The sequence below is a fragment of the Petaurus breviceps genome, unplaced genomic scaffold (genome assembly GCF_028583685.1).
Source record: "Petaurus breviceps papuanus isolate PSGF00001 unplaced genomic scaffold, PetGlider_PUasm1.0 188, whole genome shotgun sequence".
In the NCBI taxonomy this organism is placed as follows: Eukaryota; Metazoa; Chordata; class Mammalia; order Diprotodontia; family Petauridae; genus Petaurus; species Petaurus breviceps.
In genome coordinates, this window is record NW_027185804.1 from 40,566,986 (window position 1) to 40,585,247 (window position 18,262).

General features: G+C 35.0%; 1 pseudogene; it reads right to left on the reverse strand.

Moving 5' to 3' along the window:
* Positions 1-3,342: 3,342 nt before the first annotated feature.
* Positions 3,343-6,499, reverse strand: LOC138163335 (olfactory receptor 1165-like; annotated as a pseudogene).
* Between the last annotated feature and the right edge of the window lie 11,763 nt (positions 6,500-18,262).

An 18,262-nucleotide genomic window follows, 5' to 3' on the forward strand; every position in this document is an offset into this window, starting at 1 on the left:
TCTGTCTGTGTAAATAAATTTTTAAATCTGCCACCCTGTAAGTCAAATGCACCCAAGCAGCCAAAAGAATGCTGTACCTGAACTAGAAATATTGATAATCTCTTAAAGAAAGGCTGCTGGCAGAAAACCACTTCTCCTTCTAGGATTCTAGCCAAAGTTATCGAAGTAGAAAGACAGATGGACAGAAAGAGAATGGGAAATTTCTCCCCAAAATCTGTCTAAGGAAAAAGGGGTCACTTCAATGATCAAAGAGAAGTAGGTTTTCAAGCTGCACTTTGAAATAGGACTAACACTTAACCCTTTCCTAGGTCACAGAAAGAGAACTGTGCAACATCATTGGGAATATAGATCCAGGTAGTTGAATTTATTCTGATTACTATTTGGCACTACAAAAACTGAAGTTTAAGGTCACCAACTTGGTTATTCAATTGTTTTTATTTCAAAGTTCCAAATTAAGACCATCATTGTTATTGGTAAACAGTTTTATTATATATGTTGTATGAGAAACAGTTTCTTTTAAAGTCTTGGAGTAGATCTGAAATTTTAAAGCAATGAAGACCTAAGAAAATTTTATTTGAGCAAAAGGTCAAAAAGAAAATTCCACTAAGATTATCTTCCCTCTGGTCCCATTTCTTTTAGCTATGGCTACGGAGCCCACCCCTGTCATCCAGCTCTGATGGAGCTGAGGAGACAGTAAGAGGTTTGAACCATAAAGATTTTTTTCTCCCTGTTGTCCTGGCTATAACTGAGCTAGGGCTGCAGTGAAGTTAATTTGAGTAAACTTCCTCCAAAAAGAAAAAGGGGGAAGGTACAGTAGCTACATTGGAACTATGCGGGCTTGTTATCTGCCTACCTGAAAGGTTAAATCCCTGGGATAGAATATTTTTTTTTCTGAATGGCATGGGAACAGTTAGACAAGGGAAAAGAAGCTTGTGAAACAAAGGTACAAATACAAGTTAATCATTATCCCATATACTAAGCCTGGGATACATCTGAGCTACTAAAGTGTGTGTTACATCTGAGCTATTCAGCCTAAAATTATATTCTTTCCACAGCCTAAACTAAGGCTTTGTTTCAATAGAATAATACTGAGAAAGCTTTGCTTCAATAGGAATAATACTGAGGATGCTTTGCTTCAATAAGAATAATAATGAGAATTTTTTACTTCAATAGACACAATGCTAACCCCTTAGAAACATATTCTGTTACTAGAAATCACATTGTCTATAAAATTAAGTCTAACAGAAAGCTCAGGGCTGTCTTTTGGTCTGAGAGGCAGTCCCGGCTGGTTAATAAACACTCCTATCAAATCATAATTGGCCTAGCTGTCCTATTATATCTCAGATGTTCATTACAAGTTAATCTCAGACTCACCAAACCATTAAGTAATTTTAGAAAGAAAATATCCTGGTGTGCATTAGTTTCCTGACAGCTTCTTTCACATCCTTTTTTCTCAGACTGTATATTAGGGAATTCAACATGGGAATGACCAATGTGTAAAAAACAGAAGTCACTTGGATTACAAACCATAAGATCTTAGAACACACACAATAGAGAAAAAGAAAGGTCCCATAGAAACTGGAGATGACAGTCAAGTGAGAGGCACATGTGGAGGGGGCTTTCTTTCTCCTGCTGGTTGACTGCATCTTTATGATGGTGAAAAAAAAATAAAATTAGATGTTCTTCATGTAGATCACACTGCTGTACACTTTCTCCTACTTATGCATGTACTTCCCATGATAAGTCACTCTTATCTGAAAATTGTACTCTATATGTAGTGATAGCAGACACAAATGCATGATTCTCCAATTCAAATAGAGGGATGTTGTATCTCTTTCAGATTGTCTCATATAGAGCAAATTAATGAAGTGATGTCTAATAGAAGATGGAATTAGATATTCCTGTCTCTTCCACTTATATGACATAAAACATTAACCTATCTATAGTAGCTTTCAAAACAAGGAACTCTGTTTCATTGCTTGGGTTTTTGCATTCATACTCAATATATTTATTCATTTTCCTCTTGTTCATATTAAGGTCTATTGGTATTGAACATGTATCAATTGCTTAAATTATTCTTATTATTGAGTCAAGATCACCCACTGAATCCCAGACCATCACTAGTCTTCTTGACTTTTGTTTGATCACTGGACTTTGTTGACCCTGGAGGAGAAACTGAGTTCGATGAATTTGTAGTTCTACCATGGATATACTTGAGTAATGTAATGAAAATTGAACTGAAACAACAAAATGATGTATTCTATAACAATCATATCATTTTAGAAACAACATTAAGTGACCAAGTAATTTTATTATTATAAATAATCAAATTAACTGCAAAGGACATTTAAAAGAAGATACCTTCTACATGCAGAGGAAAAACTGATAAATAGAAATACATATAGAATGATTTTGAATATAGACACATATACATATGTGTGTGAACATATATATATATATATTTTTTTCTAAAGGCTGCTATCTCTTGGGCACATGGGTATAGGGAAAAAAAGGATACAAATCAATTTGCATGACAATGTAATTTATGTTTAAAAGGAATAACAAATTGTATATAATAGATTTCCAGCTTGATATGTAATCATCTTTTTTTTAAATGCATGATGGAAATACTTGTGTTACGCAATTATTTTAAAATAAAAATACTAAATTGGAAGCTGATTTCTATGACAGAGTTGCTCATGTTGAAAGAGGAGAGCCAGGCACTTTGTCTCTACACTAAATATGAAACGATCAACTAACACTTATTAAGCCTTTACTATGGTAGCAGAATTTTCCCAAGCACTTTGTAGAACTAAACATGGCTTTATAAGAATTCTACTAATTGACTTACTCCAGGTAGGGGTGACTATTAGTCTCTTCCAACACTGAGAATCATCAGTCATCAAGGTGTTTGCTGCTGGCAGGCCTCCAAAAGCCAACTGTTCACTCCACTAGCCCACACTTTAAATTATTGTTCCATTGTTTTCTGTGAAAAATTGGAAACATGAAGATTAAAGAAATAAAAAAGAAAGCAGGCATTCACCCTTGCAGATTCAGTAGGTTTATTTTTAAAATAAATTTTCAATGAGCATGAATGAAAGGTTCTGAGATTGGTGCTGCATCACAGAACACATTGTAATGATTTTCTGGCAGTGATTTTTTTCTCATTTCAAAAATCCTTGTTTCATTTGCAAAGAATTATTTGCCTACCTTTCATATGACTGTAGAAACTGAAGGTGTGACCACCAGAGAGGGGAGTAACTGAATAAGACTCAAAGAATTAATTTAAAATTAACACCTATACCATCAGAACAATTAAGCCAGTAGATAATACAAATGATCTTATTGAGAAATGATTTTGAGATCCAATATTTTCCCGAAATTTTCCTTCACATCATTGTTCCTCAGACTGTATATTAAGGGATTTAGCATAGGAATCACTACTGTACAAATAACAGATCCCACTTTGACTAAAAGCCATGAGCTTTTGAAATTGGGAATACAATAAAGGAAGAGGATGGTCCCATAGAAGATGGTAACAGCTGTGAAGTGGGAGGCACAGGTGGAGAAAGCTTTTTCCCTGCCACTGGCTGAATGCATTTTGAAGATAGTGACAAAAATTAAAGATGGGATGTAAGGATAATAATAAGGGGGCAAATTGCATTGGCATTTGCAACAACAGAACATATTAACTCACTGAAGTGTTTATCAGAGGAGGAAGCAAAGAGAATGACAGAATATTCATGTACAAAGTTATTAATGATTTTGGTTTCACGAAATGACAGAATAAGAATTGAATAGGTGAGTACAATGGAAGAAATTATCCCCTAAGAATATGCAACAGTCACTACCAGGGCACAGCATTTGGGGGACATGGAAACCACATTCAGCAAGGGGAAACATATAGTTACAAAGTGGTCATAGGCCATCACTGCCAACATGACCATCTCTGTTATCACACAGGTGACTCCAGTGGAAAATTCTGTGATGCAGCCTTTGATTGAGATATTTCTGTCTTCTACCACTAAGGTTTCTAGTAGTTTTGGTATAATTATAGTGGAATAACAGAAATCCACAAAGGACAAGTGCGTAAGGAAAAGTATATGGGGGGGTGGAGTTTGGAATTGATCGTGATGACCAGAACCATACCCACATTCCCCACCACAGTGACTGTATAGATGATGAGGAACAGTAGAAAGAGGGGCACCTGGAGCTGTGGATATTCAGAAAATGCTGAGAGGATGAACATGATGGAGGCACTGCGATCATTCTTGTCAGGGTTCACTACGATTCCTGTTGGAGAGAATTAGATATAGATCATGTAAGGCAAAACATAAGTGAAACTGAGGAACAGAAGATAAGGCCAAAGTATGAAATAGAAATACTTATTGTTACAATTATTATGGATACAGTTACAAGATTAATTGCAAAGTTACCACTTTCTGTCAAGTCCCATTTACTTAGATTAAGAGAAAATCATGGAGGATGAAAGAAGCCAAAGAAAGAGTGAAACAGAATGTTCTGAAAATATGAATAGTTATAGATACATACAATCTCAATCTGTGCTTTAACAAATGTCTATTCTAGACAATATAAGTTATTCAGAACCCTTAAGTGAATGGGGACCCACTAAATCCTAAGGCAGCCTGGTTCTCTTTTTACATCAATTTATAATGATAAAGATGGTTCATCTACCCCACAGTTATTTTATTCATTGTGTCATCTTGAAAATATCATTCCTACCCTTTTGATGCAGTCAAGTTCAGTTCCCAAGAACCCAATAGAATAAGTTTCAGCTACCATTACAGAGCAGTATATGGGTATATGTGAATGCATGCATGTATGTATTCACATATGTCTAAGTGTATGTGTATGTGTGTATATAAAAATTTGAAGCATTATTCCCATTAGCAAAAAATCCACATTTAGCATTAGGATGCTATAGAGACAGCTAAGTGACAGTGTGCTAAGTGTAAACTCAGGAAAACTTGAATTCAAATCGAGCTTCAGACACTTGTTTTCTCACCCTCATAAAATTATTTAACCTCTGTTTGCCTCAGTTTCCTAATTTTTTAAATTAGGAAAATAATAGTACCTCCTTCACAGGGTTGTTTTGAAGATCAAAGAGTTTATTTCTAAAGTGCTTAAACCAACACCTGCCACATGGTCTGTGCTATGTTAACTTTAGTTACTATTTGTTTAAACGGCTTCAGTCCTAACTGTGAGTCTTAATGCCTATGTAATCATCTATTAATCTCTTCAGCAATAGTGCCTGAGTTTTCTAAAGAGAAACAACAAAAATTACTAAAAACAATTGTAATAACTAACATTTATATCTCAATTTCTATATGACAGTTATTTCGCTAAGTGCTTTGCAATTATTATCTAAATGATTCTGAAATAACGTGGAGAGATAGGTGCTATTTTTATTCCAATTTTACAGTTTGAGAAACTGATGCAAACAGAGGTAAAAATGACTTTTCCAGTGTTGCAAGCTAATAAGTACCTGAGGTCCAATATGAACTCAGGTCTCCCTGACACCAGGACAGATTTCTATCTACCTTGCTGTAAAATATGGGGTTAGATGAGAAAATATTTATATTCATTTTCCAGGTGTAACATTATATACTTAGTGTTTTAAAGTCATTTCCAAGTCTACTCATTAAAATCTTATGGTCCTTTCTACTCTTTGTAAGTAGAATAAAAAAAATACCCAGATAAACAGGGAAGATGATTATTAGTTGAATCCTAGATCACACCTCCTTAAGTTGTTCTTTATTGCTTGTGGCTTTAATGAAAGAAAGCCACCATGGAGCTATTCAGAAGAAATACAGAAAGTCTAATGTGGGGGGGTTTAGGGACCTGATGCATTATCTTTCCTGCCAGGGAGTGCTTATAAATAACCCTTTAGAGAACACCACTATGTAGTAATTATCTTCCAAGTAGTAAGCAACAATTGAAAAAGATAAGATAAACAATATAAACAAAAAAATGAATAAGCAGTGGTGGGAAGGGGATTCAGACAGGCAGAGAGAGAGAGAGAGAAAGAGAGAGAGAGAGAGAGAGAGAGAGAGAGAGAGAGAGAGAGAGAGAGAGAGAGAGAGAGAGAGAGAGGTGAAGAGAGACAGAGATGAAAAGATTGATTTGGTGCAGTCCTAACTCCCTGTGAGTTAAGTTAGTCATAACTGGGTTGTGTGGATTAGAAAATCAGGGAAGAAGGAATGGGAGTAAGCATTTCAATTTGGATTTGTCTTTTTTAACAGTAGAATATTCCCCACTTTGATGGATATTCCAGAATAATGGCAGTGAGACAATATGATGACTGAAAACTTGAAATACGGGTTGGAGCCAAGATGGCAGAGTACAAACCTGAACTTATGTGAACTCTATGGTGATTTCCATCAGCAACTTCTAAAATGTGCATCTGAATGGATTTTAGAGTGACAGAATCCATTGGGACATGGAGGGTAGCAGATTCCCAGCCTAGGAAAGTGCCCATGTAGGTCTAGGAAGGGGGAGTCAGGAGCACATGGGGGTTGCACCAGCACAGACCTGATAGCAGACCACAGCAGAATGAGAGTGAACCCTGCCCAGTGGATTCACCCACTGCAAGGGTGATTCAAAGATGTCTCATTGCAAAACCAAGGATCTGGTGGAGCTGTGTAAAAGAAAGGACAGGACCTGTGACAACAGCTATTGCTCCCGGAGCTATCAAATTAAAAATCACCTACCTGAATTTCCAGGACTCAATGTGGTGGAGTAAACCCTAGCTGCTCTAATCCCTCTACCTGACCCTGAAAACTCAGAGATTATTGCCCCAGTGTAAAATCCTGCAACATTGGAAGCAGTGGCAGGCTTGGAAGTCCTAGAGGAAGGGTATGACTGAGGCTGCGCCAAAGCTGAAGTGGAGGAGAGTCATTAACACAGAGGGGTATAGCCAGCAAGCAGTTACACCAGAAGCCCAGGTGTGCCTTACCACAATCTAGGACATCTATGGACACCAGGGGCATCAGGCTGCCAGTTGCTAAGCCTGCCAGAGCTCTAGCCGAGGGGCACAGAGGCAAAAACCTGAAGTAGTCAGACCATCCCTCCCCCACACCTTGCTCTGTGAGCCTCTGGGTAACCCAGGGGAAACAATGAGAGTCCTGGCCTTGGTCTCAGTCTAGGCACCCAGAGGCTATATAGCTCATAAAGTCAACAACAAAGCCCCTAGAACCCAGCTTGAGAGGCTTGGGTCAGAGTCCTCATAACCCAAAAGTGGAAATCCACTTTAAAAGCCAGGAAATAAGCAATCACAATGGGCTGGAAACAACATGGAAAGGGAAGACCAAAGACAATTAAAGCCTATTATTATGAAAGACTAAAATCATTTTCAGAAGACACCGTTGACTCTATATCCACACCTGAGACCACAGAAGGAAATATGAACTGGTCTCAAGCCCAAAAAGCATTATTGGGAGAGCTCAAGAGTGATTTAAAAAGCCAAATTAGAGAAGTAGGAGATAAATTAACCAAGTCTTTAAAAATTATATGGGCCAACATGGGAAAAAATCTCATTGAAGAAAACAAATGCTTAAAAAGTAAAATTTCTAAACTGGGATGGGAGTTTCAAAATCTCACTGGGAAAAAACACTTCCCTAAAAATGGAATCTGAACATATGGAATAGGAACTTAAAAACCTAACCAAGGAAAATAATTCACTAAAAATTAGAATCAGTAAAGTCAAATTAATGACTCTATGACACATAAAGAATCAGTCAAACAAAAAAAAATGAAAAATTAGAAGAAAATGTAAAACAACACATTGGAAAAGCAACTGACCTGGAGAACAGATGCAGGATACATAATCTAAGAATTATCAGTCTACTGGGAAGCCATCCTTCAAAAAACAGCCTGAACAACATCCTCCATCCTCCAAGAAATTATCAAAACAACTGTCCTTAGGTCATAGAACCAGAGAGTAAAATACCTATTGAAAGAATTCACCAGACACCAGAAAGATATCCCAAATTGAAAATTCCAAGAAATATTACAGCTAAATTGCAGAATTATCAGGTCAAGGAGAAAGTACTGAAAGCAGTTAGAAAGAAAAAAAATTCAAATATCCTGGAACTACAGTCAGGATCACAAAGGACCTAGCAGCATCTACATGAAAAGATTGAAGGATTTGTAATATGATATTTCATAAGGCATAAAAGCTTGGACTGTAGCCAATGATCAACTATCCAACAAAACTGAGCATAAACTTTCAGGCAAGGACATGGTCATTCAAAGAAATAAGGGACTTCCAGCCCTTCCTGATGAAAAATCCAGAGCTCATTGGAAAATTTGATTTCCAAATAAAAGACTCAAGAGAGTCATAAAAAGTTAAACAAGGAAAAAATACACACACACACACACACACACACACACACACACATAACTTGTTATCCAATAAAGAACAAACTGTTTACCTCCCTATATGGGAAACTGATACCATAATTAATCTTATATTTAATTAATATTTAGAATGGTGTAATTATCACAACATATAAAAGGGATATACATAGATAGAGGGTGTGGGTATAAATTAACTAATCTGATGATAAAAAATCTTATTAAGGATTGCAAGGGGATTACAATGGGACAAAAGGAAAGGAGGAGGCAGAAAAGGGTAAGTTATGCCACACAAAGAGCCATAAAACCATACTATAATAGAGGAAAAGAAGGAAGGGAGAAAACATTATATGAACTTTATCTTCATTGATTTGGGTTCAAGGAGGGATTAACATAGTCAGTTACTTTTAGGATTCTGATGGGAAAAGACACAAAAACTCATTATAGTAGAGGGAAAGGAGGGAGGAAGAGGAGCACTGTATGACATTTGCTCTCATAGGTTTGGGTTCAAGGAGGGAATAATACACTTCTTTAGGTATAAAAATCTACTATCCCCTATAGGCAGTAGGAGGGGAAAGGGGGAGAAAAGAAAGGGGTGGTAAGAAGTGAGGGAATAAGTAGAAAGGGGGGAGCGTAGGTAAAGGGAGGATGGTGCATAGGGAGTGAATACTGAGGGAAGAGGTGGTCAAAAGGAAAACTATTAAGAAGGGGGAGAGAGAAGGGAGAAATAAAAACATAAATAGACGAGGGAATAGGATGGAAGAAAAGAAACAGATACTAATCATAACTGTGAATGTGAAAGGGATGAACTCCCCAATAAAACAGAGGCAGATAGCAGAATGTATTAAAAAATAATTCTACAGTATACTGTCTACATGAACACATTTAAAAGAGAGGGATACACATAGGCTAAAGGTATAAGTCTGGAATAGAACATATTATGCTTCAGCTAAAGTAAAAAAAAAAATCCTTATCTCAGATAAAGCAAAAGCAAAAAGAGATCTAACTAAAAGAGATAAGGAAGGAAACTATATCCTGCTAAAAGGCACCATTGACAATGAAGTAATATCATTACTAAACATATTTCACCAAGTGATATAGCATCCAAATTCCTAGAGGAGCAGTCAAGGGAGTTAGAGAAAAAAATAAATAGGAAAACAATACTAGTGGGGAACCTCAATTTCCTCCTCTTTTTACTTTGTAAATCTAACCTCAAAATAAACAATAGAAAAAATAAGGAGGTGAAAAGAATATTAAAGAAGATAGACATGATAGACCTCTGGAGAAAATTGAATGGGGATAAAAATGAATATACCTTCTTTTCAGTGGTGCATGGCCCATACACAAAAATAGACCATGTACTAGGGTGCAAAAACTGTATGATAAGATGCAGAAAGGCAGAAATACTAAATGCATCTTTTTCAGATCAAGATGCAAAACATACATACATATACATACACACACATATGTAATAAAAGGCCATGGAAAGATAGACTAAAGTCTAATTGGAAACTAAATGATTTAGTCATAAAGAATGAGTGTGTCAAACAAGAAATCATAAAAAACAATAAGTAATTTCATTCAAGAGAATGCTAATAAGGAGGCAACATACCAAAACTTGTGGGATGCAGCAAAAGCATTTCTTAGGGGAAGTTTTATATCTCTGAATGCATGCATGAATAAAATAGAGGAAATGGAGATCAATAAATTGGGCATGCCACTAAAAAAGCTAGAAAAAATAATAAATTGAAAATTCCCAATTAAATACTAAGTTAGAAATACTGAAAATCAAAGAAGAGATTAGAAAAATTGAAATTAAGAAAGCTATTGAACTAATAAATAAAAATAAGAGCTGGTTTTATGAAAAAACAGTAAAATTGATAGACTTTTAGTCAATTTGATAAAAAAGAAAACCAAATAACCAATATCAAAAATGAAAAGGTAAATTAACCTCCTATAAAGATGATATTAAAAGAATAATTAGGAATGAATTTGCCCTATTTTATGCCCATAAATTTGATAATCTTAGTAAAATGGATGGATATTTACTAAAATGTAAATTGCCTAGATTAACCGAAGAGGATGTAGAATGAATAAATAATGCCATCTAAGAGAAAGAAATTGAACAAGCCATCAATGAACTCCCTAGGAACAAATCTCCATGGCCAGATAGTTTTTACAAGTGAATTCTATCAAACATTTAAGTAACAGTTGATTGTAATACTTTATAAACTACTTGGGAAAATAGGAGAAGAAGGAGTCTCACCAAATTATTTTATGGCACAACTATGATACAGATACTTAACCTGGGAAGAGTCAAAACAGGGAAAGAAAATTATAGCCCAATTTCCCTCATGAATATAGATGCAAAAAATTTTAGCAAAAATACTAGAGCATCTTATCCTGAAAATAATGCACTTCAATAAGATAGGATTTATTGCAGGAATGCAAGAATGGTTCAATATTAGGAAAATTATTAGTATAATTGATCATATCCACAACAAAACTAATAGAAACCATATGATTATCTCAATAGATGCAGAAAAAGCCTTTGACAAAATACGACACCCATTCCTACTAAAAACACTAGAAAGTACAGGAATAAATGGAGTCAACCTTAAAATAATAAGTAGCATCTGTCTTAAACCATAAGCAAGTATTATGTATATTGGGGATAAGCTAGAAGCATTTCCAGTAAGGTCAAGAGTGAAACAAGGATGCCCACAATAACCCCTTTTATTGAATTTGGTACTAGAAATTTTAGCTGTAGCAATAAGAGAAGAAAAAGAAATCAAAGTAATTAGGTTAGGCAAAGAAGAGACTAAGCTGTCACTCTTTGTAGATGATATAATGATATAGTACAATAATCTTAGAGAATCAAGCAAAAAAAATGCTTGAGATAATAAATAAATTAACATAGTTGCAGGATATAAAATAAACCCACATAAATCCTCAGCATTCCGGTATATTCCTAATGAAGTCCAAAAGCAAGAAATAGAAAGAGAAATTCCATTTAAAGTTATTGAAGACATTATAAAATATTTGGGAATCTACCTGCCAAAACAAACCCAGGAACTATATGAACACAATTATGTAACATTTTTTTCACAATTAAAGTCATATCTAAATAATTGGCAAAACATCAGTTGCTCATGGCTAGGTTGAAAAGTAATATAATAAAAATGGCAATTTTATCTAATTTAATTTACCTATTTAGTGCCATACCATTAAATCTACCAGAGAATTATTTTTATAACGCTAGAATAAATAGTAAGAAAATTCATCTTTAAGAAGAAAAGGTCTAGAATATGAAGGGAATTAATGAAAAGAATTGTTAGGGAAGGTGGCCTAGCAATACCAGATTTTAAAGTGTATTATAAGGCAGCAGTCATCAAAACTACTTGGTCCTGACTGAGGAATAGAGGGGTGGATCATTGGAATAGATTAAGTACTCAAAACACAGAGGTCAATAACTATAATAATCCAATGTTTGACAAACTGAAGGACCCTAGTGTCTGGGAGAAAAATTCACTATTTGACTAAAGCTTCTGGGAAAACTGAAAAATTGTATAGCAAAAGCTGGGCATAGACCTATATCTTACTCCATATACCAAAATAAAATCTAATTCAGCATATGACCTAGATATAAACACTGAGACTGTAAGCAATCTGGGAGTTCAAGGAATAAGTAACCTGTCAGATTTATGGAAAAGTGAGAAATTTATGATGGAAGAAGATAGAGAACATTACAAAACGCAAAATGAATGATTTTGATTACATGAAATGGAAAAGTTTTCCACAAATAAAGTCAATATAATCAAGATTAAGAGGGAAGTGGAAAATTGGGAAAGAATTTTTACAACCAACATCTCTGAAAAAGGCCTCATGTCTTTTTTCTTTTTTGCTTTTTTTTAAGTTGGGCAATAGGGGTTAAGTGACTTAGCCAAGGTCACATGACTAGCAACTGTTAAGTGTCTGAGGCCAGATTTGAACTCAGGTCCTCCTGACTCCAGAGCCAGTGCTCTATTCACTGTACCACTTAGTCACCCCTAAAGGCCCATTTTCTTAAATATACAAATAACTGAGTCAAATTTATAAGAATACAAACCATTCCCCAATTGATAAATGGTCAAAGGATATGAACAGGCACTTTTCAGAGGAAGAAATTAAAATTTTCAATAACCATATGAAAAATGGTCTAAATCACTATAGATTAGAGAAATGCAAATCAGAACAACTCTTAGGTACCACACCTCACCACTCACATTGTTTAAAATGATAAAATGGGAAAATGATCAATCTTGGAGAGGATGTGGAGAAATTGGAATACTAATGTTGGAGTTGTGAACTGATCCAACCATTCTGGAGAGCAATTTGGAACTATGCCCAAAAGGGTTATAAAAAATGGATACCATTTAACCTAACAATACCATTTCTATGGCTGTATCCTAAAGAGTTCATACCAGAGAGAGGAAGATCCATTTCCACAGAAATATTTATAGCAGCTCTCTTTACGATGGCAAAGAATTGGAAATCAAAGGGATGCCCATCACTTGGGGAATGAATGAACAAAGTGTTGCATATGAATGTAATGGTATACTATTGTACTACAAGAAAAGAGGAGGAAAAGGACTTCAAAATAACCTGGAGAGATTTATATGATTTCATGCTGAGTGAGAAGAGGCAGAACCACGAAAACTTTGTCCACAAGTACAACACATGGGGTCTATGACTAATAACTGATAGACTGTGCTCCTCTCAGGATTGCAAGGTTATAAGACAACTCCAAAAGACTCATGGTAGAAAGCATATCCATATCCAGAAAAAAAAGAACTATGAAGTTTGAACATGGATTGAAGGAAACTAATTGCTCTCTCTTTTGTGTTTAGTTTTGTTTTGTTTCGTCTTTCTCGTTGTGCACTTCATTGGTTAAAATTCTTCTTAACCACCTGACTAATGCCTAGTGCTAAGGTATTTGTAGAGCCTATATCAGATTTGCATGCCACCATGCAGAGTGAGGAAAGGTGAGGGGGGTGGAATTCGGAACTCATGGTATTATGGAACAGAATGTTGTAAATTAAAAGTAGTTAAATTTAATTTTAAAAAAAATTAAAAAGAAAACTTGAATTTTGAAGAGATTAGGGAAAATTGAGGGAAAGTTTCCTTTTATTATTTTCTTCACCCATTAAATGTAAGCTCTTTGAATACAGGGTCTGTCAGTTTTTCTGTTTATATTTGTATGTCTACTACTTTAAAAAAAAGTGTTTGAAACACAGAATATACTCAATAAATAATTGTTTTCTATTGAATATCAGATTCCAAGGGGGCATGATCACTAGGCTTACTTTTTCCAGGACCTTCAGGAGATTTCTGGCAAATATGGATACATTTCAGGTTTCTTATTATCAAAGAGCTTAAAATATTAAAAACGTATTAAAAATGAGTTACTATTATTATTGCTACTATATTAGAAGGTAAGCAAGTTAAAATAGATCTTTTCATCCATTACTTTTTTTGAACCTCCAACCACCTAAATATATTCAATATATACTTACTGACTGAGAGATGTCAGCTTATTTTAGTTGAACTTTTTTTTGTTCTATTAAACACTTTTAATTCCCATGTTATTCTTCTCTATTGCACACCTGGTACAAGTTGAATAATTTTTTTATTAAGAAAGAGGTTGCATCTCAATGGAAATCTATTTACTAGGAATAGATTGAATATGAACACTATTGTTTTGTTGTTGGCTCCTCCTTTAAAATTGATCTCCTCTATGCATCCCCAACATTAAATGCTGTGCTTGGAACTTTGTAAGCATATTAAAAGTTTATTGCCTAATGAACTCACTAGAAATGCCTCCAAATTCACAAATTTAATTATTTTATGACCGAGACAGGGGTGAACCCACTTTATACAATATCTCCACTGTCCTGGGCAAGGTGAAATTAAGAAGTATTTATTAGTTCTCTCAATAAGCATTTATTAATATGATGATGCCCGAGACTTATTCCAAAACTTCTGAGTATAAATCTTCAAGTCATGTGATAATTAGATTTTAATTGTATAATGTTATAATCCTATGGAAAGTCTAAGTTAACATTTGTGAAGGTGGAAGAAATTATAATTGCATGACTAATTTGATTTTTAGATCATTTCCTTCACTGAAAGTGACATGGAGACTCTTTTAAAAAGTATTTCTTTTGAAACCATATACGGAGAGTAAATACAAGGTCTCTAGAGTCTATGTCCCAAACGTCTTGGAGGCAAATATAAAATTTTGCACATAAAATCCACACAGTTTCCAAAAAGAATACAAGGATATCTCTGATTCTTTGTTGTAAAATGGAGAGAATCCCATTTTCCTTGGACAGTCAGAAAAAAAGACTGATTTTTGTCAATAATATATACCAGTGTATTAATTCTTAGTTTGACAATTTTGAAGGGGCAGGCAAAGTATCTAATCATGAAATTTCTATATCAGAATATATACCATCTGTACTGTGGATCTAGGAAATGAAGCAGACAGGACAATCTATGTTCTGGTGAGTAGATATGTCTGCTTATCAGCTCATATACACGCTTTTTTTTCCTGGACTATAGACTGGAAACTAGATTACTCTTTCATTAATTGCCTAAAAGATAAATCAGAAAGGAAGAATCAAAAAAGGGTTAGGGGAAAGGCTTATATGAGATCGTCCTCCTCCTCCCTCTCACCAATATCATTCACTTTGTTTTCATCATTTTTGTGCAGGGAACCCAATATCTATGAATGTTAGGAGGTATCATATAATGTCCCTTCCCACAAGAGGTTTTCAATAGATTTGGGAAGATGATAACTGCATAGAAAGACTGATAACAATACCATGTAGTTCATGTTAAAATTCCACTGGCAATTTCAATCAAGCCTACAGAAATTGAGAGCAAGGAAGAATTCCTATGGCTGAGCAGAATAGGATTACCAGCAAGTTGAACAATATATGTCTGAAAGCCTAGACTTAATTTAGTAGGGATCAAGAAAGGAGGCATCACACTTTGGAGAAAATGATACATACCATGGCATGAAGGCAGGAATGTATATATTATCTACAGAGAATATAGAGCAGGTTCATTTGGCAGCAATTGTGGATTCACTTAGGAAATTTGTTGGGAGATAATGTTAGAAAGGAAGTGAATTATATATCTGGCAAAAATAAAATGAAAAAATGTGTAGTGGCATTAGAGCAGTAGAGAGGAATCCTAGTGCAATTTATATAATGCAAGACTATGAATAAGAACAGTCTTGGTTCACATTGTGCCCAATATCCTAGTTAAGTGACAATGAGGCTGATAGAGGAATGAGTTCAAGTCTCTACTCCTAAAGAAATATCTGAAGTTACAAATTGCAAAAGATGTCTGAAGGTACATTAATGGAGATGGTTTACATGCTTAAAGCTCCTTTTATCTCCTAACAAAAAGATCTAGACCAAGCACAAAAATCTGTCATTTAATAAAAAAAATCACAGCAAACATATTCCTTGACCCTCAATTATTATTAAGATTATATTTTGACAATAATTATTTTTAAAGCCCTATTTTCAAAGATTTTCAGAAATGTGTCACTATGAAACCTAAAAAAATCCCAAACTTGCAATCAACTTATATCTTTGACTTTAAGGCAATGGTTTGATGGAGATACATTAATGCATTGAAAGACTATAGTGCCCTCAGAATGGACAAGTATGAGGTATACAATAAATCTTGGAATGAAATATGGATAGGAAGGGGAGAAACATGATTGTCATCAATATAGTAGTACAGAATCAGGATTAGTGGGGTGCAAATTACAAAGAAGGAAATTTAGTTTTCATGCAAGGCAGATTTTCTGAACTATTAGAGCTCATTAACAGTGGAAGAGACTGGGTGTCGTTCCCTGCAGGTTCCAAGAATGTTTCTCTTTGTCTTATTCATAATGTTTATTTTCACCAGTTGAGTGTATCTTGTTGTTACATGTAAGTAAACTAAAATTATAAAAAAATGTATTCTCTGACATCATGAGATCCATAATTCATGTCAGGGAAGGGGACATTTCCATAGAAAGTGCGCACTAATGCTAAAAAAAGGTAAGTGCTTAATGTGTTTCACAAAATTGTGTTACAACTTTGAGAGGAGAGATGACAGAGATTTTTGAGATCTTCAGTGGACAGAAAATGGTCAAACAATGGTTTGAAAATTAGGAAAGATTTGCTCAATACTTAGGGGAAATTTAACACTTCTACAATTAGAAAAGCAGAAAGAAGTCACGAAAGCAGGAAGGATAGTGAGAGTAGAGTATAGAGCAAAGAATATAAAATTTGTTCATGGTATAAAAGTAATACACTTGGGTTGAAACTGTTGCTAGTTGTATACAATTGGGTTGGGAAATCAGAGCTCTTGAGAAAAAGATTATGAAAGAACTTAAATGACATGATAAGCACTCTAATAGTCTACTTGGTTTTGACAATAATTTCAAACAGAATTATTATCATTTTGTAATTGATTGGTTTTGAAGATGAAAGGCAGTGAAGTGCAAAGAGGGCCAGATGTTGACATTGAGAAATCTTGTCAGAATAATGATTCTGATTTTTAATACCTAGGTAATCTTGGAGAAATCATTTAATATCTTGGTGCATCAGTTGCATATAAAATGAGGTGCTGGACTAGATGGCATAAAAGTCTTCAACACCTAAATCTATAAAAGTAAATTATAAATCTGTAATCATAGGATCACTGAGCCTACAAATCCATTGAAGGACCCAGAAATTCACATGAGATGGGTCAGGTTGAAAAAAGTAGCTAAAAAATAAAAAAATAGATAAGAAGAAAGATTATTTTAGGGCGTCTTATACTGAGTTACATATATATGCATTACATTATGTATATATGTATATATATTTGAACAACAGTATAGTACAGTGGAGAGAATGAGTCAGGGCGATCTTTGTTATAGCTCTACCTATGAAGACATTAGTAGAGAATGTTTGAATTAAATGATCCTGGACAATTGTAAATAAGAAAGATTGTGTTATCCTTTTTCAGTTTATTTTATTAGGATCCATGGCAAAGGCAATATCTAGTTTCCAGGTGTTAGATAATAACTCATAGAATGTTTCTAAGAATTCTAGATTGTGATTCTTAAAATCATAGCGATAGTCCTACCACAATTGCACAGTGAGAAAAGGAATGACATAGCATGATATTTACTATGCTTTAGACAAATGACAACATTGCTACATCTAACTTGTGAACTTAATGTTGGCAAGATGCCTTCTTTGTCTGCTGCCTTATAAAGCAAGTGGGCACTTGTCAGTGTGGGTGGAACCCATTTGGGATTTGGGTAATGTGAATACCTGCCTTAACTGGCTACCTTTCAGACTTGAGGGGATTCGTGGGAGTGCACAAACCAGAATTCTATGCCTGTCTCAACTGACCCCATTGAGAGGTAGGGGTAGTTGTCCCCTCTTCACTCCAGCCTCTGTGCAATGGGTTATTAGGGATGCTGTAAGAGTTGGTGCTTGCACAATCAGCAATTCCCTTTGAGAAAACTAGACTAAAATAAAGGAAGAATATTAACCCATCCAAAGTTGTTTCCCTGTCCTCCAGATCTAAGTGAACCTATAAAGACTGGAGACCAAAAACTCTCCAGGGATTTCTGTATCATAATTGTGAAAGAACAAGTGATTTAGTCACATTGTGTCTCAGGCAATAATAATGAAAAACCACCCTAAAAAACAAGGAGCAGCAAGGTGGTGCAGTGGATAGAGCACTGACCTAGAGTTGGAAAGGTCTGAGGTAAAATCTGTCCTTAGACACTTACTAGCTTTGTGACTCTTGGAAGTCACTTCACTCAATTTGCTTTTAGCTCCCC